General features: G+C 41.5%; 1 protein-coding gene across 1 annotated transcript in view; it reads right to left on the reverse strand.

The window, feature by feature from the left end:
• Positions 1 to 23,775, reverse strand: part of nrg2a (neuregulin 2a) — a 65,765-nt gene that overhangs the window by 34,475 nt on the left and 7,515 nt on the right. The gene's annotated exons all lie outside the window — the stretch shown is intronic.

A 23,775-nucleotide genomic window follows, 5' to 3' on the forward strand; every position in this document is an offset into this window, starting at 1 on the left:
CATCCACTAGCTCATGAATTTGCAACAAGCTGATGCGCAATTAAAGGCAAGGGGTAAAAGCAGGAAAAGCCAGTAAAACGTTGACTCTATAATAACTAGTTTGTTGTAATGAAAACATCAAAAGGAAATGATATAACTTATTATAACTCTTTCATCTGCTACAGTACTTAGCAAAACTGTAAAACCTGCTCCATCACACACTTTGAAGATTCAGTCAATTTTTACAACTTTCATGTTCTCTTGAGCCTGGTCATATATTATACTGTACTGTTTATTATATGTTATGTTTGAAACGAAAAATGTGGTCTTAAAAAAAACCCGGTATATTCCCTACTTTTTTCCCTTGTTTTTTCTCAGGAGAAAAAAAACCTAATTGAAATATGAAAAATGATCTTTGTCCAAACGCACACATACACGCACACACAACACACACCAACACTTGCCAGCTGACAGCTGCACACATGTTTAGGAGAAGACTCATCCAGGGTGGAGGGAGAGAGAAGGGGTGAACAAGGGTCAACCAGGGGCTGGCCAAGATGCCCCCCCCCCCCCCCCCCTCTTACACATAAACACTCCCTCTCTTTACGTGTAACATATACAATTTCATGCATATGCTAAACTGAGCGATCCTACAAACTACAGCTGTTTGCTGTGCCTCATCACTACAGGATAATGGCGACAAACAAAGCATGACAAGCAAAGTGAAGAGTTTACACAGGTAATGACTTCAATTAAACATTGAAATAGAGGTGCACTAAAATAATCCCCCGTCCTCCTTTTTGAGAGACTGTCCTACTTCACTGACCTGGTAATGACGACAAGTTTGCATGAAAAAAAAAACCTAAATGATGCTGTGCTTTTCTTTTTTCTTCGGGGATTTAAGTGGACAGTTATGTTTTGGGGTTCAGTTGGATCTAAAACAGCATTTTCATACTTTCACATTTTCCGCTGCCATGACAATGTGATATGTGCCAACAAAGCACATACGTCAGCTATTGGGAAATAGTCATTCTCATGGTTCTGCATCCTGTTGTTTATTATTGATTCAAACTCAGCTCACTGTATAAGCCACATACACAAGTGATCACATGCAAAGATGCTTCGTCTGGCACATATGTGTCTATTCTAGAGCTCCGCAATGAAGTACTGTGCCTTGTGAGTATGCCTTGTGAGACCTGCCACCTCTGGTCGCCTGGCACTAATACTCCTGATAGGAGCCAGAGGTTCCAGCTCTCAGTTCCAGCTGTGGATCTCTTTGACATTGAACAACCTCTCAGTTGATGCAGATCAAAAGTCGACCGTCATCCATCCTTTTACTGCATATACATTTTTTGTCTCACTTTAAGGTCTGATGCCCAGAGATGTAGATGTTTTCCTAGATTATTTAAGAAATACATATGCTATTAGTGGAATTACCTTAATTTGTACAGTAGCCGGATCATGGAGTGATCCTTGACAGCGCTGACGACCTTTGATGTTTACTGACATTTGGAGATGTCAAGATTAATGCACAATACTGAACACCACATATACTAAAAGAGCTGTCTGTCTGTCGTACACGCTGTGCTCATTTCCATTGGAATCACAGATAGGGAAGATGTCAAATTTTAAATAGCTCAAAAACAGCTCAGATCAATGGAAAAACAACTATTCTTAGTTCAATAGCATCTATTTGTTCCTAAAATTATTCTGTAGCGGGTAAGACAGTGGACTTTTATCTGTGAGCAGCTTCCTGTTGGAAAATGTGAGTGACGATATTCATGGAGTTTGGAAAACAAAGACAAAGATTCTAACACAGATGTGCATTTGTGTCAAGACACTTTGTAACCTTAATGACCTTATTATCAGGATGGATCTTTGTGCTGCGATTTCTCCAGCTGTTAGTTGGAGATTTCACTGTCCCAAAAGGGTTTGAGACAATAAAAAAAATGTTTAAAAAAGGCTGAAATCATAACATTATATGGGCAGCACACATGCCGTGTATCAAATCAACTCTGCATGGTGAGGGTTTATCGATAGCCTCCAGCAAGACCATATACTGAACATGAGACTCCTAATACTCCAGATGTTCTACATTAAACATGTTCTGGTATTTAACAAATGCAACATACTATATGGGACTTGATGTTAAATAAAGATCAGACTGCAAATTGCTCCAGGGTCTGCTTATCCTCCTAATTTTCACATTTGGCCGGCTAACTGAATCAGTTGTACTGTACGTAATGACACAGATGTTTGAAAAGCAGCGTAATCACACATTTCCATGAGCTGCTCTAAAGTCTCAAAACTTAATTAAGCAGGAAAACTTTTCTTTGAATCTAATTAGAAAAAAAAAAGAATACTGCTGTGTCTGATGACTTACAAAATGTCCATGCTCTCAAGTCTGCATCTAAACATGATTTGCATACAAACCCAGCACAATGCCCGAGCAATGCCGTGTCACTCATAGTCAGAGAACGGCAGGAATGAGTTTGCGCCATAAAGTAAGAATATTTTGTACTTCGCCTGGACACAGTTTTTTCCTTGCCAAGCAAATTAAACAAACTTTGTCCTCGCCTGGAATAGTTACAGAAACACAGGACTGCACTTCTCATCAGCCCAGGAAGCCAGATGTGTAAGAGGGTCTGCTCCATCTACAGCATGCTAATGAAGACACGGGAGTCCATCAGACACTTCCAGCTTTCAGATACAGATGTTTAACATTATACTGCATCAAGATTAGTCTTCACGGTCATGCCAAGTATTTCCAGCTCCTTAATCTGCGTAACACAAAATTAATTAATAAAGACGAATGCCTCTCAACATCCGTAAACTTCTAAAAATAATAAAATAATGTACCGTGACAGCTTGGTCAGTGATTTACAGTAGTTTCTCATGTTTGGAATGATAGATGTAAAAAACAGAGTATCATAAAGTCGATACTTTGATGGACAAAACTTAAGTGCAACACTATCAAGTCCATCGTACTCGAGATAAAGCATCTTCATTTTACGTATTCTACTTCATGTTTTCCAACAGCATAATAAAGAGTCCATATCATCGGAAATAGAATAATTTCTCTGAGACAAATGGTTATCTCATTTTCCATTACACCAGTGGAAAAAAAAAACCCTGCCCGAACAACAGCCTGATTCTCTCTTTTTGAAGCGGAGGGGCAGCTGCAGACATGGACTATAAAAATCAAATTTGAGAATAGAAGCCTAACCGGCGTGTCAACAGCTCTTGCCTTGGGTAACAGTTGGAAACCTCAGCCCAGAGAGAGGTTCAAAAACAAAGTCACTTGATGAATTAACAATGGATTGCTCGCATTATTGAGTTAACATTTCTGTTTTACTTCCAGGGGCTTAGAAAAGGAATCTGAGGCATGCCTTTGTATTTCCCCTTCTAGACAAAGTATCCCTGATTACTCTGGTGTTATGTCAGTTCACTGCACGTTGTCAAAAGACAAATGACATGGCGAGACAGCAAGAGAAATGGGTTCTGCATGTGGGAATGGTCTTCAGACACTGCGCACTAGTCACTGTAACACAACATCTGCTCAAAGAGATCATTTCAACAGCCTCCCACCACAACCAATATACTGTACTTTCCCCAAATAATGATTTGCTGTATTGTTTACATGTTACTGAAAACACTCTGCTTCTCCTTCACTAAACTCTGCAGAGATGCTACTAACAGGGTTTCACTTTGGGTGAGTTGGGACCAAAAGCAGCCAAATCATTTATATTTGCATACAAGCAGCAGAACTGGTCAGTTTGGTGCCCTGAACATGTTGAAACCAAAATGTTACCAATCGACCACGGTCACTGTGTTTCTGTCCATCCCTGCCAGAGAATAAGTATTCCTCCACACAGTGATCACAAAACCGTTTCTACGTTTGTCTCATTGGTTAAGCAATCAATATTGCAGTTTTATCTGTGAACTGTTATTTTTGAATGTTTTGGAATATTCAGTATAACTAGGCCTGTCACAATAATATATATGGACACGACCTCAATCATTTTTGATGACAGACTAAACTTAACTAGACAAACATTTTGTCAACAGAGCCTGAGAGTCCATTTTGTTAATTTATGTTTTGTTTATTTCATCTATTTTAATATTGTTCTCACATTCCAATTCTAACGCAGGAATATTTTGAAGAATTAAAAGTGCACTGCACTTTAAAAGACTTTACTTGATTCAATATATTATCATTATAACAGTATCATACAAATTACAATGATATTGTTTATCACAACATAATTTGTTATCGTGACAGGCCTAAGTATAAGAACTAAATGACAACAAGTTACCGTAGTTAACGAAGGGAGAACATATTTGCCGACAGTCAGCTCTATGACCACCACATCTTGTAGTGCTAAAACCGCCAACAAGTCCAAAGTTACCATGTGTTAAACTCAGGTCTGCTTCAATTACCTTCACAAAATCTATAATTTTACAGCAAAAATGATTTCGGCCCAAAACAAAATAAAAGTACGTTTCATTGCAAACTGTCAAAAGACTAAAGTAACATTACTTTTGCACAACCTAAGTAGAAACTCATCTAAGTCCTAGCCTTTAGTGGTCTCAGTGTTTAGTTTTGTGACCTTTAGTGGTCTCACTGCCCTTTTGTAATAATAATTGTTGTGACTTCTTATGAAGATTTCCAGAAAACATTTAGATAAACAACTATAAGTTCAATGGATGTTCTCTGCATAGAGACAATGTTAACTACAGGAGTTGGTAGATCAATCCAGATGGAATACTGTTTTCCACTTCAACAGTTACAGAGAAGGGGACTTGTTACTCTGTTTCTGCTAGATGTGTAATCAGATGGACACAGTGATTTGGATTAAAACTACATCTGCCCTCTTTCTAATCCGGGCTTCTGACATTGATCAACAGGCATTATTGTGTAATACTGCCGACTAATTTACAAAAGAAACAAACATAAAGAGAAGGATAGGGAAATCATGAAGTGGGCACACCAAACATGCCACATCTAATGTCATTTCTTGAAAGATAGGTGTATTTATTATCTGTTGGTATAGTGAAGTGAAGGGCACTTCTAAAGTAATTGGTGAAAAATGGTCAACACTAACAGCACTGCAAGCCTATGTGTATAACATGCACTCACAACATTACATGGAAGCTCTTTGGTAAACCAGCGATTTCAAAAGTTTCTCATAATTTGTCTCGAGACATTTCCTTTGAGAACCACCCTTCAAGAGACTTCTGTTTGCTTACCAATCAGTGGTTTTGATTAGCCATGTTGAGACTGTGACACACAAAACATTCTCCATGCACGGATTTCCAGGTGTTTTATAGGCACTATAATGCTGAACGTAGAGGCCAGTTGAAGTTGTATTAGCTGGATCTCTGATTAGTTTTCCAGTTGTTTTTTTGCACCAGCACACTAAAAGCCAATGTTGTAAGAGCAATTATATAAAGCAAGATCATACCTGAATTGTCAGCTGAGCTTGTCTGAGTTTCACCACCTCCTCTGTCTATTGGTTGTTGATGAATAATTTGACTAGCTCTATTTCAATTATAAATGTGTGGTAGGTGTTAGTACATGATAAAGACGCTTCTGGCACAAAATGAAGGAGCCAACTCTTCACTTCCACAGCTAATTATTACCACCCTAACTACGTACGCAAACCCAGTCAGAAAACAAACTTGTTGAGTTTTGTCTTGAATATAAGATGGATGGTAGAAGTGAATGGATTACGAAATGATCACCAACACAAGGATATTTATCTAGGTCAGGCAGACTGTACAGAGACTGTCCTACTATTTGTAAACGAGAGGTATACATTCATTGTATCGATGAGATTTGATGAAATGCCTGTGGCATTTTGCTCTCCTTGTCTTATTCATAAAAAAGTTTTTCCAACCCTCGGGGGTATTTTCCCTCTCTAACCCTCGGCCTGCTTCATTAGAAAAGCCCTGAAACATTATTTAAAGAGTGTCAACTTTCAGCCACAATACACAGGCCTCTAAAAAAAACGAGAGACTTGAGAGGAAATTATCATGTAACATTGAGGCAGCAGAATTCCATAAATCAACACTTTTGAAATACTTTCTGTTCCAAATCCAGAGGACGTCATAGCCAGTGAAAGGGCAATTATAGCTGAGAAGTACGTGCTGTATAATCTCTTTTAATAAAAGGTATGAAACTAAGTTCTCTGGGAAAGTATGGTACAGTGACATCGCAGGAACAAGACAATACTGTCTTGTTCCTGCGATGTCGGTGATGGTTGCCTGACAGCCTAACGCCCTCAACGAAGCGCCCATAGGCTATATTACATACAATTATACTTTGACACATCTCCACACGAGCACATGATGTCCACGTTCACGCAAACACAATACATTGTATATCGCATTATCCAAAATGCAACGTACTGTTGCATCTATGCAAAAAGTTTGTAGAAATAACATCTTGAAGTAGTTGCAATGAATATCAAGTCTAAAATTTAAAAATCCAAAGCATATGACAGCCATATTAGCGACCACGACTGCAAAACAAAAAGTGAGAATGAATGCTGAACAACGTGACTGCAATCAATAATCAGGGAAGATCCATCTCATGTCTGGCAGCAAAGATCTAATCTTAAATTCTTTGTAATTTGCTTTTCATCTATGTATTTTCACATGCTTAAATATAACTGTCAGGTAGCACTTTCAGAAAATTGTCCAAACTAAACTATCATATATCCATATTTTGGTGGATGTACGCAATGTCCATGCAAAACCGCACAAGATACAAAACAGGCACTGACCTCCATTTGTCTATTTGAGCAGATTTCACTACATTTGGGTTCGTCTGAGCTGCTTGGTCAGAACGCCAGCAAACTAGCTAGCTAAAGGATCTTTGATTATCTTTTGAACAGAGCAGACAACAAAGGTAGTATACAGGAAGCTGGCATACTGTTCTGATGCTGTATATTCTAATTAATAGAGACACCACGCATAGCTGCACGTCTGGTTGTGCAGACTTGCTTCCAGGTTTGATATTTATTTTGAACATGATTTATTGATAAACCGCATCCTCAACAAAGTGATGTCATTTGTGGATAATTACAGGCTGGCAGCATTTATTAAAGAGCCAGATCAGACTGAAGTAGTGGGTAGAGGATCCATCTTTAAAAGTGGTGTTTGGTTCCTCTCCTTTTATTTCGGATGACCCATTTGAGGAGCCTTAGGCCCAGAGCACCTGGTGCGTACACACTACGCATGAAGTACGACTAGTGCAGACACAACAAGCAACACCCATGTTGTCATCATGGCCAACTTTGAAAGCTCCATTTTACTAAGGGTAGTAAGCATGACGTTTCACACAGGTTACCCATTCACCCACGATGACGACAAATCTCATTAATGAGGAAATTGATGATTCAAGATCAGATCATCATGCTCTGGATAATTTTGAATTTGAATGTATTGAATGGGACAATGCAATATAACATAGCTCTGCAAAGAAGTTTGCTGCAAAGACAGTTTATAGCTATTGCTAATTTTCCACTCTTGTCCCCGTTTGGGCTTTTACATGTACAGTTTAATTAAAATATAGATCATAAAACCACAATACTGTGGCTAAGTGGATAGCAGGGCTGTCCTTCAATCAGAGGATCGGTGGTTCGATCCCCGGTTCCGGCTCCGCTAATTGCATGTCGATGTGTCCTTGAGCAAGACACTTAACCCCAAAAATTGCTCCCGTAGCTGTGCCTACCTACGGTGTAGAAATGGGATAGAATCTGAATTGTAAGTCGCTTTGGATAAAAGCGTCTGCTAAATGACTGAAATACACCTTTTTAATTTACAGTACAATCAGCTAAAAAATTGGTACAGCTCTGGTTTGCTTTTAGCCAGCACGTAACCTTTGAAGTAAAATATTTTTTTATCTGGAATTAATTGGATTTCAGTTGGTAATGGGCCGACTGCTCTTCATGGAGAAAGCTGATTTAGATCGACGTTGTGGTATTTTACAGTTGCCATTCACCATGCTCCTAGTTACGGTCTTCCTATCTTGTCTCTGGGGCTGGACTGTAAACCTACTTTGAGAAAACACAAAAAAGAGAAAAGCTCTCAAAGCCTGTTAAAACTGACATTAGAATTATCAGCTGACTGATGAACAACAGCAGTTACAATGTTAAATGCGTATTGGTGAAATTAAACAATAGACAAGTATAGTTTATTTAGATTTTGTGAAAGGAGAAAATAAACCTGACTATGTTCATCTCGCGCGGCTCTTCTCTCTGTGTACGGCAGCTGTGCTCATTGATTAACAAAGACGCCAAAAAATATTCTGCGAGCATTCTGTGTCTCTTGTAGTTCGGGGAGCTGTTTATCTCACGTGTTTATAGCTCACAATCAAACTTGGAACGAGGACAATGCAATTATGTACATTCAACTTTTCACGAGTAATAAAACACAAAAATGAACCACGGATGCCAGAAACAGCTACAGTAGCACATTTAAGCTGAAAAGGGGCATAATATCTAGAACGCCTGCAAAAATATATCTAAAAAAACCCGCTAAAACCAGTCTTGAGGGTTATCTGTTGGAAGCTGACAGTAGTGACATCAGCAGGTACAAAATGGCTACCATCATCAAGAGATGCTGTCTACAGTATCTGTCCACACTAAGAATGAGCAGCCATAGTAGCTGCAGTGATAGTCATGGTATTGTCCTTGAAGGGTCACTGAAACGGGGGGTTGGGCTTCCCCGTGACCTGAGGTCAAACTACAGTGACATGCTGCAGCTTGTAGGATCCACCACTGAGCCAGCACATTGAAGACTCTGAGAGACGAGCTGCGCTTCAATTCAATGTCAAAGTAGCTTAAAGCTAACATACAGACAGACTTTTATGTTGGCTGACTCACCACATACTCACAATTAAGACGAAAGCAACTTGAGCAACTGTTAAACCCTGTCAAAAAGTGTGTAATGAAACATTGTGTTCTGCTATACATACATCACTTCTATGGAGAGGAAAAAAAACCTTTCAAACCTGTGATATGTGGCAGAACATTTGTGAAAACCATGCCATGAATTAACAAAAGTCTTTAAAGCCCGGTTGTAGCCATTCATTTGTTTTTCAGAGAGCTTATGATACAACTGTGCTTTGGCTCTGTGAGGTCCAGAGCTGGTTTAGCTGGAACTTCAGTTTTAGTTGATTTTTGTAATGAAGTCATGTCGTTTCACTTCCTTGCAATTCCAAAGTGCTGCCAAAACCAGATGTGCCTCTACACGCTGTCCCCATCGGGAGACCGATCCATGTGACAACCTAGCGGCAAGCTTTGACAAGCCAAGGGGATACTTACTTTGTCCCATACTTCCGCGAAACAGTAACACAAACTTAATCTCACTCTTTCTCTCCAAGACTCTCTCTGTCTCCTACACACGCACACACACACATAAATGTAATGTACAAAAACATATATGTATTTGTATATACATACAATGTTACACAGAAACCACCTTTAATTTCATTTTACCTGTTGTTGGATCCTTTTGTCCTTTATTACCGCCCTTCTTTCTCCCTTTCTTATCTTTCCTCTTGCTCTCCGTCATGCTGTCAGAAGAAAGTAAATCCTCTCAGGAGAAGACACAGAAAAAAACCCAGGTAGTCCTATTGGGAACGTGTGGCAAGTGGGCTCCACCAGACTCTGAGCCTGTTAGAGCGTCTCTCCTGCTATATAGACTCACACCAATCAAGTAAAGCAAGGAACCACCTACTCACAGCAGGGCAGAGGGAGAGAGAGAGAGGGAGAGGAAGGGAGGGAGGGAGCAGGGAGTAAAATAGGGAGAGAAAGGTAGAGAGGCACTGCTCAAGACACTCCAAGGAGAAAAGGGAGAGAATACAGAGGGAGGGAGGGGAGAAAGAGGGAGGGAGCAAGTAAGGCATTTCCCATTGCTTTAAGGCAATCAACTGTTCCCTCACTAGATCTATCAGATAGGCAGTGGCTCTGCCAGGCCCTGCAGCCACAGCTGAGGACAGAGAGAGAGAGAGACCCTGTCCACACAGAAATCTGAAGTCTTCCCATTCAAGCTCGTCTTGGCCCTGCTTGTAGCCAACTCTGTTTCTAGTTCCTACCTCGGGAGCATCTTCTCTTTTCTAATGACCCGTGCAAAAAAGTGTAGCGAGACCACTTAAGTTGTCCCCTCTGCACTGCTGACCCCACCCAGATAATTCAGGCGGAGACATGCCCTTGCCAGGTTGATGTCGGGGTCCCAAAACACTTCACATCTGGTTCAGATTTGCCGAGCACATATTCTGTGGATATGTGCAAGAGAGCGGCGTGCGAGGTGCCGAATGTCAGATCACAATCTGCGACAGACTGCTTCTTGCAAAATTAGACAAAATCATCCATGGCTTCCTTTGCTGCTCCCCTTCCTCACCTCTCTTGTCTGTCAGCCCCCTCTCAGTGGTACAGGCGAGTTGCAGCTTGTCTGCGTTTGCATCTCGCTCTTTCAGTGTCGCTGTTAGCCAGGTGTCATCAATGTCCACGCAGCAGCAAGGATAAAGAACTATTAAACCAAGCTTTCAACTTTTAAAACTCAGCTTTATGCATACGATACCAGACCGTGGCCTTCTGCAAATCAGTCAAATCCATTTTTCTACTCTGAAAGTTTGGCATCTCACCTTCTGTACTTTCTATGTATGTCAATAGACAGTTTGAGGAAAGTAGGGCAAGGGGAGACGCATATAAAGGTGGGGCAAGACTGAGTTGAAGGCCAGCAGCAGCACATGTGTGGCGGAAGAAAAAACAAAACAAATCAAAGAGCAGAACTTTCTAAGAGTGGCGATCGACTCCCTGCCTGACTTTAATACAGCGAGAGAATATTTGAGACAATATCTAATGCAAACATGACTTCAACAACAACGCCGCGGCCCGTCTGTTTGTCTTCATTTGACGTAGCCCAAACTGTGACTAGATGATGATCGCAGTATTATTTTAAGCTGCTGTATCAAAGTAAGTTTTTTTTTTCTAATTTCATGCTGACTGAACTCGGCTGTCCTAAGTGGCAACAAAATAAAAATGCATCGAAACTACGGCAGAGTGAAAAAAGAAATCTGTAGGTGAGTCATCTGCGGGGCCCTCCCAGGGTTTGTCTCAGTTCAGCCCTCCGAGGAGCCTACACGTCTCTTTGGAAGCGGCGGCAGAAGCAGGGATTGGAAAGGGGGGCAGCAGAAGGGTCATGTCTCAACAGGTCAGCACACTCAATGGCATAAGCCTCATCTGTGGGCAACAAAACTGGAGGGGTCAAACCAAAGCCAAGGTTTGACAATATAGGGCTTTTCCTACTCCACAAACAAATTGCTCTTTCCTCTCTCCTCTCCTCCCGGTGGCTGTTCTCGATGATCTAATCTGTCAGCAGAGGTAACCGAGGGCTGGCAGGGGCCACGGTGTGTCAGAGAGCTGCCCCTGCCGCTCTATCTCCCCCCCCCAACCTCAACACTCACTTCCTCCTCTATGTCTCAACAAGATGAGACTCGTTCCCAGGCCCGTGTGTCTCTGGGTGGGAGTGTGGTTTATGTATGTGTCAGAAATGTGAGTATATATGTGACGTCAGGACAGAAGAAATGGCACTTTCAGGATGATGGAATATAGATTTAGACCGTCTGTGTGGCGCTCACAGCTTTTCTCAACCTGCTCCTTTCAAGAAGAGCCACACAAGATGCAAATTAGTGAAATGTAACATTAGCTGACATGAGTTATGAGGGTGTACTGCACATATGGCATGCAGGAGCATTGGGAACAGGTTAACCTCGAGGTTAGTTTGGACATCAATATGCAGCTCTTGTCTCAAAGTTTTCACAAACTTGCCGAGCTGCTGCTGAACTGTGAAGAATTCTAACATTTGCATCATGTAGCAGTATGTATGCTAAAATGTGTGAGTTCTGCGAACACAACTCACCACAGCTGTGTCCCACTTGGCAGTTACATACAACATGGATATGTTAAAAAGTAGAGGCACATACACAAGGAAAGGGGAAGGAAATGGGTTCCTGTTAGACTGCACACTGTAATAAAATTAAGTTCGATTTTATTTTATTTTTTTGTCCTCAAGATTGTGTGAAGAGCCTTGAACAAGGTTGAGCTTTCGTATACGAGCTTGTGGAGTACAACAAGTGTCTGAAATGAACGCCATTTTTCACACCCAGACACAAATATGGTCATGGACATGTGCATCTAAATCTCTTTCTCTTTTTTCTAGTCTACTCAAAAGCATCTGCTGTTTTTCAACAGCCGTGGGCCGTCCTCGGATCGGGGTGTGGAGGTGGAGGGGCACAGTGGGCCAGTGTGGGAGGAGCATCGCTTGAGGAGCACATCCACAAAAAAAAGAAGAAGGAAAAATGAGGCCAAGCCCTAAAAGTTCTGCTCATAAATGCTCCACAGGCGCCATCTCTGCCTGCCTCCTAATCCCTCCTCGCTGACCCCCACCCTAAAAAAGGGGAGACAGCTTTCCTGTATGATGGAGCTGAGCAGCTCCCTCCTAACAACAGCATACCTGCACATCATCACATTGATACAGCTCAACAGCACTCCTGCCCTTTCACAGGCACCAGAGTTTATCTTTTTAGACATAATGGCTAAACAGCCATTAGGTTGTGTTGTTTACATCTGTCTGCCTTTTTGCCAACAAAGTGTATAGGGGTGGGGGTGGGTGGGTGGGTGGCGGAGGCTTGAAGGAACGTATAGTGCCTGCTTTTAACACATGTCTGTAGTCTTGACTATCAGAGGTGAGGTATGGTGGTGGTGGTGGTGGTGGAGGTTGGGGGGGGACAACCTCTAAGATAAATAAATGGAGAGGACAAGGGAAAAAAAGGGAGGAGGGAAGGAAAAGGGAAGGGTAAACAGGTGGGGAGAAGAGATTTGGTAATGGAAATAATGTCCTCTTCATCAGATGACAGAAAACAGCCCCACCTGCTAATATTCACCTTTCAACAAGGCATCTGCTTCAGCGTGCACTGAGGTGTGATGTTGGAACAACACATGCAGGCGGCCCGATCACTTAAATAAAAAGCTGCACATGCAGCGGCAGTTATCTGTTGTAGTACAGACAGGAGATTGCGTTAAACACAATCTGCTTGATAATGCCAGTCTTGCTGCTTTTTTAGTTTAAATGTATAGAGTCCGTGCAAGTGGCTCTCTGTAGAAATGGCACAACATGAGACACTGAGGACTTGTGTCACTTGGCACGGACTAGACACGACACAAATCGGTATCGGTGACATCTGGAGGCCCGAGGAAGGGGCTTTATTCTCAAGGTCAACGGAGATTCCAGATCTGAGTGTTACTAATGACTCTGCTCAGCAACAGCTGAGATCAGGAGCGCAGAAAGAGACCAGATATCACATCCAGCGTCTCGTTTACCAAACAGCAAACGGAAGAGGCGAATTCAAATCAAGCATGGCTGTTTGGTTAAAAATCAAGCATTTAAGTGTTACACAAGGAAGTGATCCTGGGTGGATGCAGCTCTTTGACGTTTCCGCAGCACATTGCTGTCACCATGGTAACCGCAGTCTTAAGGGTAGCAACTAGAGTATGTGAGAGAGATGTGGAAAGGTGGATTGAGGATGAGAGACAGGGGGAGAGAGACCCAAAAAAAAAAGGATGCAAGCGAGAAAGTAGAAGATAATGTGTAAGACATACAATGGGGGAGGGAGGGGGGGGGGAGAGTGAGAGGGGCATAAAATAAAAGAAAGGTAACACGGGAGAGCGGTGAAGAGAGGCAGAGAAACAGAGAGCCAAACAAAGACACACAGAGAGAGCGGTATCCACTGAGCAGCTGCAGCCTGGCCACTGTATCGCTCCATAAGAGAGATGTCCACGGGGTAAGCCTCTGCCAAGCCTGCTGGGAAGCACTGCAGTAGCATCTCGGAGAGAGGGAGATATGACAATCATCAGCACTGAGCACGCTCCTCATTCAAGGCCACTGAGAAAATGAGATTTCAGCTCTTTAGCCTCTCAGTTTGTTCAGTTCTCCAGCTCTATCCCAGCCTCCATCTGCCACTATTCAGCCATTCATGAGCACATCACACCGCCAGAGCCTCTCCCTGCGTTCAGATGTGACTCCTCGCTGGATAAAATCTGACCGATGTGTCAGATAACTGATTGATCTAATGGTAAGAGGCATCTTTCCCACTTACGGCCAGGCTGACTCATATTGTGACAGGTTTGATTGGGGCTGAGAGGAACAAGTGATGAGCATAGCAACTCATCAGCCAATGGGGCATGATACTGGAATAACAGGCCAGCACCACGGCAGCCTCACACACACACACACACACACACACACACACACACACACACACACACACACACGGCCCAATTGCCGGATGTGATCTCTGTGCCTCCAAACTCTTACTGATCGTCTTCCTTATCTGAATGGCTGCCAGAGCCGCATACAAAATGACAGCCATACATTTGAGTCAGACCTGCAATTAAGCTCATGTTGATTTATTTGATTTTTTTTTTACTATTTCTTGTACTGCCAGCAGACAGACGGACATGCTGAGACACAATTGTGTGCTTTTCAGTTTTATGACTGAAAATTGACGCCTCTTTTTGCAATCAGTCATGGCTGAATGATGAAGTATGCGAGAGAGAGCGTGCCCTGTGTGTGTCCTATGTGTGTGTGTGAGGACAAAGCAGAGGCTTTAGAGAGGATGTCAGTTGAAACTCAACTTCCACTTTGGCAACAATAGCGAACACTGTAAAATGATGTTCCCCTTGCTGGTTAACATTGGTGATACAACTTTGTATCAAAGTTGACGTGCTACATCCTCATTTATATCTTTCTTCACTGATAACAAAGAGCCTCTCATTTGGACAATAATAGCTTATTGCTGTGATACCGAAGTAGCACAAAAATCTTCAATGACAGATGCTGTCTGAGCATGACTGTGATGATCCTCTTAAACAAAAAATAAATCTGCTCTATCTTCTTAAGGCCGCCCGATTGAATCTCTCTTTCCCTCTGTATTTTTCCTCTTTAAAACGTATTTATTTTTCTTCCTCTCTCTCTCTCTCTCTCTCTCTCTGCCTGTCTCCCTCCCTTCAGTCTAAGGGAGAGATAAAGAGGTTTGTGTGACTGTGATCAGATTGACTTGAAGATAGAGGCTGGAAGCCGATCTCTTCCACCTCCTCATTCTGCTCTCTCTCTCTCCTGCTCTTACCCAGATGAATAGACAAACAGTCTCCCACATGCTCTCACAGTTTATCAAACACACACCCACATAGAACCAGGTCTTCATGCAAACACGTATGTGTGCTCTCACCAGAGAGAACAACACGCACTCAATCTAAGTGTCCTCAGGCCGACAAAGTATACACTGTCACACTCAAACACAAACATACCCCCTCAAACACGCACATACGCATACGCATACAAACACACAGGTGCATCCACGTGTAAATAGAAGAAGCACATGGGTCATTGATGCGTTCAAAATGACCCACTCCTTTCCACTCCTGGTGGACCTAATACAAACCATTCCCCTGTATTTCAATTACTAAGCAGACTTTTAGGACACCACATCTGAATCACAGCATATCAGGCTGTGTGTTTTTTTCCATTTGTTTTTTTCCATTGCGCACACATTTGTCATTCAAAACGCAACTGACTAAACTTTTTATACATCTTACATGTCGTCATTGCATATCATGTGTCAAAACAAATATGTGAATAAAAATCCAAGAAGCTACCGAGTCTTAAAAGAGAATTTTCAATGTTCAGAATAGCCATAAATGTTATAATTTGTACTGTCTGTACATGCAACACTTGGACACAATGACCCTGTATTATACACAATCCAATGACTTAATCTCTGGAAAGATTCCCCAGCCTTCACAAATTAGTTCGAGCAGACCCATGACTACAATAGTATATAAACATTCAAATTGTGGATTGAAATAAGTCCATGATGAATGTCACTTCAATCATCCATCAGCGTTTCATACATGTTTAAAATCCACTTTAAACTGCAGTAGTGTAAATTACTACGAGGCAAAACAAAGGAAGGTTGTGCTCTTATCAGTAACCGCCCCCCCCCCCCCCTTCAAAAACATGCGTGCATCCGCTCTCTGCTTGGCATTCTTCTTCATATCAAATCAAATTCCTTCTGCGCTCTGCACTTGTCCTTTATCTCCAGAATGTGCTTTTAGAGCAGCATAAACATGTCACGATGGGGACACTGTGAGGAGTGTCACACAGAGTGAAAGCAGCTTCTTGGTCAAATCATTTGCATTTCTGCTTTTTGCCTCTCATGGCTGAGCTCGGGCTTATCAACAGTCTGTCTTATCTCTTTGTTTGTTTTTCAACAATGGCTTTTCCTGGAAAACAGGCCACTACGCATGTGTAAGCTTAGATCACGCTTTGGCGCCATAAGCCCAGATCAAGGCGGTCTCAAACTGAGTGAGCTTGATATGTGGGCAAGAGAGTGGCCTCAGCGGATGGTGCCATGATGGCCTCACACTGTGCTCTGGCAAGCCAGGCACGGCTGACAGGAAGCCAGAACCATGGTTGGGTCATCTCAGAGCAACAGGATGACTGCAGAGGCCCACAAAAACCCTCGCCACCCCTCCAGAAGCAGTTAAATTCATCGCCAAGCGCACCAGTGACTGACAACCCCGGTACTAAGAAGGAGGTTAAAGCTATAAAGCTGTAATTGTTCTAAATAGGCAAGCCACTGCGGTTTGAGCAGCTTAGCGAAGGAGGAGCAGTGCAAAAGCTTTAGCCTAAAATCTAATAGTTGAGTTTTAGCCAACAGAGCATTAATTGTTGCTCAAATGGCATACAGTAGTAAATACAAAACCATATTTGCAGACTGAGGGGAGCACAGGTTAGTGTCAACCTGTTGACCGCAAAAAATGAACTCAAACTGTTGACCAATAGTTGTATCAGCATGGCATCACAGACTTTTCGCAGGATAAAATGAGAAGATGTCCTTTGCTACTTTCTTTTCTTTCTTTTTTTTGCAATGCTGGCTTGCTTGCAGCGGTTTCCTGGCCCTTGGCCATTGGCTGTATGATAACTGCCTGCTTGCAATCCTAATGTCATGAAGACAACAAGGGAATGAAAAGAAACATGCCTAGACAATGTGTAGCAAAAGTACACATCCCAACAGATGGTGATGGAGGAAAAGCGGAAACGGGGCTACAGGGCTCACACGACAGGGACTTTCTGTAACACTGATCTTTCTAGCTTTTACAAGTACAACAGACCTCTGTGAGGAATGTTGCTTTGTCATTTTGGGTAAAACATCCCCGGAGTTAAGGGCTATCAATATCACAAGGGAGATATATACCTCTTTTGTCTGCATTTGCTGCAGTGAGGTGATGGTTAGTGTGCTGGTCTGTGGGCCAGCTGGGACACATCTCAGTTCACCCGTGCACGCACTCACTCACACGCAAACACACGCACATACTGAAGCTTGCTCTACGCTGCTCACTATCTTTCAACAACAAGCTGAGCAGGGACCAGACGGAAAGAGGTCCTATTTGTGCAGGAAGATAAATACACTTCTGCACCCAGTCCTGTCCCCTCCAGATTAGAGCAACACAATAATGAGCAGAAGCACTGGTGGAAGGTCAGAAGAAAGCAAGGGTAAAGGATAGAGTAACAGCCGACTACCAAAACACTCACCCCCGCACACATACATGCCGGAGTAATCACAGACAGACATGCTTTTATCTTTATTTATCAGAACTTAATATTGTCTAAATCAGCAACGGTATTTTGTCCCTTGTACTTTGCGTGTGAATTTAACCGTCAAGTGTGCTGTTTGTGAAGTTTAAGTATGTCCCTTATGAATATAGATGAGGCCCCTGTGGGAATGTGTTGCTATTATTCCCTAATCAGTCACTCTGGAAGAGCTCCAGGATTTACAACTTGATGGCGTCACAGTTTCTTAGGAACACAGACAGCACGCATGGGTCGCTGTGGGTGTCGAGTATCTGGTCATCCTGTAGTGGGACGACGGTGAATCAAAATGTGTCAAAATATCCACAAACATACTGCAAGTATCCAGGAATGTGTGGGTCGAGTTGTTTACAAGTCGCTCTATGAGTCAGCAGCGTCATAATCTTTTATCAGCTCCTCCTCTGTGTTACGTTGAGGAAGGTATCGCTCAATCACGGACCACAGAATTAGGCAATTCATCTCCGATCAACTATGAAAGCATGTTTTCTCTTGAGTCTGAGAGTCCTTCACTGTTGAGGGAAACATGATTCTTCTCTTGGTCCACTTCCAGACACTGCTAACAAGCCATTCCATTCTGTTTAAAGTATTTTCATGTTAAGACACACATCAATCCACACCTACAACATACCTGAGGAAACAAACCTTCTCTCAGGATACGTGCTGTGTGTGTGGGGTGAACATGGCCTGACACGTCCCTTAAACACACCAGGAGGCGCCCAGCGGGAGTGCTGGCAGCCCCTCTTTTCAACACTTCGGCATGCTGCACACAAACACAGTTGCCCTTCCCATGGTCCTTTTGTTCCCTCTCGTTTCGTTGAAGTTCCTGTCGTGGACACTGTCAGCTTTCTCTGGACATTTATAAAAGACAGTTATATTACACTTTTGGACAAACACTCACTTCAACGTATGATATTTGTTCCGGACTACATGGCGCTGATCGTGCTGCGCAAATGCAGAAAAACTAGCCATCTCACAACTGACGTAGGAAAACATGCATAAGCTTGCAGACACAGTATTATAGCGAATGCACTGAAATTTAGACAATTATCCAAAGAAAAACACACCCAAGCACTGGCAAGCATCTACACAGACCTGGGAGGAAATGTTCTTGTACCTTTTGAGACTCCCTGAAGCTAAACTTGATGCAGACAAATATAATTAATAAAGAGTTTTAGTTCATGTATGTTTTAAACAAGGTCTTAAAGGTAGGATATTTGGGTAAGCATAGTTTTGTATCTGAACATAAGTAGCATGCCAGTCCCAGTAAATTCTCAGTTCCCTGTATTGGAAGACCATACTATTACCATACCATGACGTAAAAAATGGCCTTATCACCGCCGTTTCTGATATTCTAATCATGACATTAACATAACATTCTCAAATATACCAATAAAACCAGGAGTTGATGCAGAAACGGGTGCATGGTGAGAGTGAAGAAGTGGCCTGGGGCCTATGGTAAATGAATTCCAGAGAATGAGTCTGCAGTGAAAAGGCTATCTCCTGTGAATCTACCAGACACCTTGGTGAGGAGCCGCTGCAAAGAAGAAGCCCAAATGAATAACTGACGAGCAGGTTTCATGCACAAACTGCTGTAATGAATCAATTCTGCAAGCTTCATATTCTAAACAGCACAGACTTACATTTACACTTTTAAACAGCATCACCAAAGCACCTCTCACCGAACATAATAAGATGCACAAACACGCATCAGAAATGTAGACACATAGCATACCAAAATTGCAACATTGCTCAAGTTTTAACTTGTGTCTTTCATTGACATTGGCAACAAGACAATGCACTTCAAGATGTTGTGTGACATTGCACTATTAATAAATTAAAGCTGAGATTGACGTTGACGACGTTAAGCTGTTTACACAAACCTTTGATACCCTGCGTTTGAGGATCACTGTTGACATCTATAAACCAGTTTATGGAATATTATGGAATGTGTTTTCCGTGGTGCTACGCCCACAGCTAGAAAGATCTACAAGTGAAAGAACATGAAAATGTGTGCCCGCCAGCTTCACCCTGCCTCCTTGGACGGAGCAATAGTAGGTTACTTCTACACAACATGCCAAAACAATGTTTATCTCAACAGTAATTTGTGTGATCTTGACAGTCCTAACAACAAGCCTGGTGTTATGGGCAATTATACGTTATGTTAATAGCTCGGAAAGAAATGGTTGGCAGCGTTTTAACCCAAATAGTAGTCAATCTTGCAGTCACATGTAGAAGAACTTCGGGGCATAAAATACTTTATTTTCTGAATAAAACACACTCCAGACTCCATGCCAAAACAGACAGAAAATAATGTTTTATAAATGGAGGTGAATGATTGATTTGTTTTTTTAGTTACAAAATGACAAATTCATGGTCATGCTAAACTACAGTAAAATACAAAAAGGCCTTCTTTTCTGTACACCTAAATTAGTTGGACAGTACATTTGCCTGTTTTTAACTTCCCTGATTTCTTGTTTAAGTTGACCCTGCCTTTTGAATCATTCAGTCATTTGCAGCTATCTTGGGCTGCAATGTTCTTCCTTTACAGGCTGCAGCCAGTGCATGTAATTAAATATTTAAAATGTTTTTTTCTGTGCACAGCATGAAAGATTGTTGACAAAATTAACCCCTTACAGTCACAAATAGAAACAGTATTAAACTGCCTTCACGAAGCAGAGGGATACAAGTCGTGAAGAGCAGGCCAATACAAACCCATTGAACAGTCGTATCAGGTTGGGAAAAGCAGGTTTCTGTTCAGCGCTTACGTGTTTTGTGATTCATCTGCAGTGATATTTTAATGTTTGGCACTTGCTTTATTTAGTTCAATGTTTGTTGACATTAAAAAAAGAAAGAAAACTGTATTCAGGACATCATGTTTGAAATGTATTAATATAATCTAATACTGTTGTATGTAAAAGTTACTGATCCTTTGTTTTTTGGTTAATATATACAGCACTGGAGGCAGCCGAGGATTTTTCTATCTACACAACCGCTCAGAGTTATTACTGGACATCTTTTTGACCTCGGTCCAACACTGTACATGATGGCTTCTCCCTGAGGGACAACATTATGGTTCGTTTAGTCAAAAGAACACACCGGCTTATAGCCGACTGCAGTATTAAAAGCATAGCAGTAACACCAGAAAGATGACTTGCTTTTGTGAACAAAATACAATCCAAATGGCCGTGGCTTTCACAGTTGTTATCCTGGTGCATATCTCACAGCCTGTGCCGTGACTGTGGGCTTTTGAGTGTTTTTGACACAGCTCCAGCCGCAGGGGCAGGGAGTCTAACAACTGCTGTGACATTCCCAACGGACTCATCCCTTTCAACTTTTCGGTGTTTCTCCTGCTTCCTGATCCTGATCATATACTGCCTCATTGTGGTGAAGGCAACATTCTTCAGTGGGCTGAAAAATGGAGTCCTAATTATTGAAAAAGCAGAGAGACGGGGTGTAAACTGTGATCGCAGAAGCTAAAGCCAAATACTGCAATGTTTTTTGTCATTTCAGATTACAGTTATAGTTAATAAATAGAGGTTTGGTTGTTACTGAACAAACAGCTGCTTGCTGATGGGCAGTAACAGCAGGGACAACGTCCAAATAGCTAAACTATATAAAGGATTATTCATATTTTCATCAATTTCAGTTCTGCAACTAACAAAATATCTATGCATTTTGACAGTGTATTCTTATTGTGCTTGCAACTTCAATGCAAGGGACTGTTTTTCCTGTTCAACAGTGTATCTGAGAGATGAGATTTAAGGGAGTGAAGGCTGGATGTAAATACAGCTTGATGCTCTAGATATTCTAGAAATGTAAAGTAAACCTCAAGTTATTTCGCAGGTAATGGAACTTGTGACATCTGTGATTGAAAGGCATACTCATAGCAGTAATCAAATGTCCAAACAACCCTCCAATAATGAAGTTAGACCCCACAATGATCCATCACAAATAGGTAAGATCTTAGTAACATGGTACAATAATTGCTTCAAGATGTTTCCATGAGCTGTCTTCATCTTCCCATAGGCATATCAAGGCCATCTCTTAAAGTCCACATGAAAAAAAAGCCATCATTACTTTGATACAAGGTATATTCTTCATTCAGGCCGTGTGGATGCAGCTGTGGAATCACACACAAATACAAAATGATCTCATGGCATAATACTGACAGCATCAGACAAAGCCAAAAGCAATTTGATCACCAAACCCGTAAGACATGTGCCCCCCCCCCCCCCCCTGAAAATAATCAAAATTCTGTTTTGCTGCTCCAAAAGCAGCTTTCATCCCATTTTATGAATTTAAGCCAGAGATTAATGGAGATTATTGGTTGTGACATAATGTACTAACTGTAAAACTAATCTGCATTCTCACCACCAGCAGCCGACCCAATCCTGCTCCTCTGTCTGATGTAAGCCAGCTGTTTGCAAGCTGCAGTGTTGCAGCTGTACCATAGATATATATACCAATGATGGAGTACGATATAAAACAACAGGGTTTCTTGTAACGAAACACAGAAAACGATGACTGTTTCTTGTTATGTGAATGCATGTAGCTTTGGTTAATAAAAGTTAGCAGCAAGTAAGAGCCTGGCTCTCATTCAGCGGAACAAGCAGATGAACTGAGAAAATATCAACCACATTCATAATAATATATTTCCCTGTTTGCTATAATAATTGTACCTACAAAAGGACTTTAAAAATAGAACACAACTGTATATTGATAACCTGAAATTGATACAAAAAAGATTATTAGTGGTTATTAATACGTGTGTGAACACTGTAAGGAGCTCAAAACAAGTTTTAAATGCAAGATGCATATTGAGCCGAAAACGATCAAACTATCGGTCCCCTTTTTCACTGACATGGTCCTTTGCAGACTGTTACTTCACCAGTCCCCAAGATCTAAGAAATATTTTTTTAAGTTCTTTAAAAAATTGATTTAAATTTGAGTAAAATTACAAGCTTTCAACCACATGGCATTGCAGACTTGTTCTCATTGTTCTTATCCGGCTGAATTTAGAGTAATCCCATTATTCTCCATGAACCCAGACCCAGTTCTGTATTACAGCATGTCAATTCATAATCATCCAAAGCGTTGCTTCGGAGTGTGTGAAATCAAAGGGCATGTTAGACAGAAAAGTGTGTGGAAAATGTCTGTCACAGAGTGGTTAAACCACTCATGTAGAACTAAACCCATGTTAAACCACTCATAATGGCTGGTAGTGTTTTAGTTCTGTGGTGAAGCACATTAGAGCAGAGTTAGGAAGTGACAACTTAGTTTTGTGTCATATCCAGAGATTTCACAAGCAAACAGTGCTGTAACTCATCAAAGGGAGTCATTTTTCATCTGACGTGGATCTCTGTTGTGATATCAGTATGTTGAGTATAATCCAGGGTTTGTAGCCCACTGTAGTCTGTCAAACACAACTTTGTTTTCACTTTCTCCTTTTTGGTGTTTTAGGAGTGTAATCCAGAAAATCTCCACAAATCTCACACAAATCCTGTTGGAATTCCATAAACCCAATATGAACTCAGGAGCAATATAGCTGTAACATTTTTAATATAACATTAAAATTGGAATAAAAGGGTATTAAAACTGAATATAATCACATTACACCTACTGTACATCTCACTTGTTTATAGTCCGGTTATCTGTTGGTTTGTGCACTTTATTTTATATTTCACTTTATTTGATATTTTACTGTCAATTTTAATATGTTTCTACTTTTTGCACTGTGTTGATTATTGTTGATTGTTTAATGTCATGCACCACCCGTCATGTCAAATTCCTTGTATGTAACATAAGTTGGCAATAAATGGTTCTGATTCTGGTTCATCAGATACAACATGATCTACTTGAGACACTGGCAGCCAGTATGAGAAGACAGATTTGATAGTTGAACATGAGCCTGTGTTTGCATATATTTGTTGTAATCTATCTTCATCAAAAGATCATTTCCTTGTCTTCTTTGGCAGGAACCCCGAGCTCCCAGTTTATAGATTGTCCTGGAACATCGGAGCAACCATTGATACCTGTTACACCTGTGCTTGTCTTGGTATGACAAGTCAAACTGTA

The sequence above is a fragment of the Anarhichas minor genome, unplaced genomic scaffold (genome assembly GCF_050575085.1).
Source record: "Anarhichas minor isolate MPS153535 unplaced genomic scaffold, ASM5057508v1 ptg000027l, whole genome shotgun sequence".
Classification (NCBI taxonomy): Eukaryota; Metazoa; Chordata; class Actinopteri; order Perciformes; family Anarhichadidae; genus Anarhichas; species Anarhichas minor.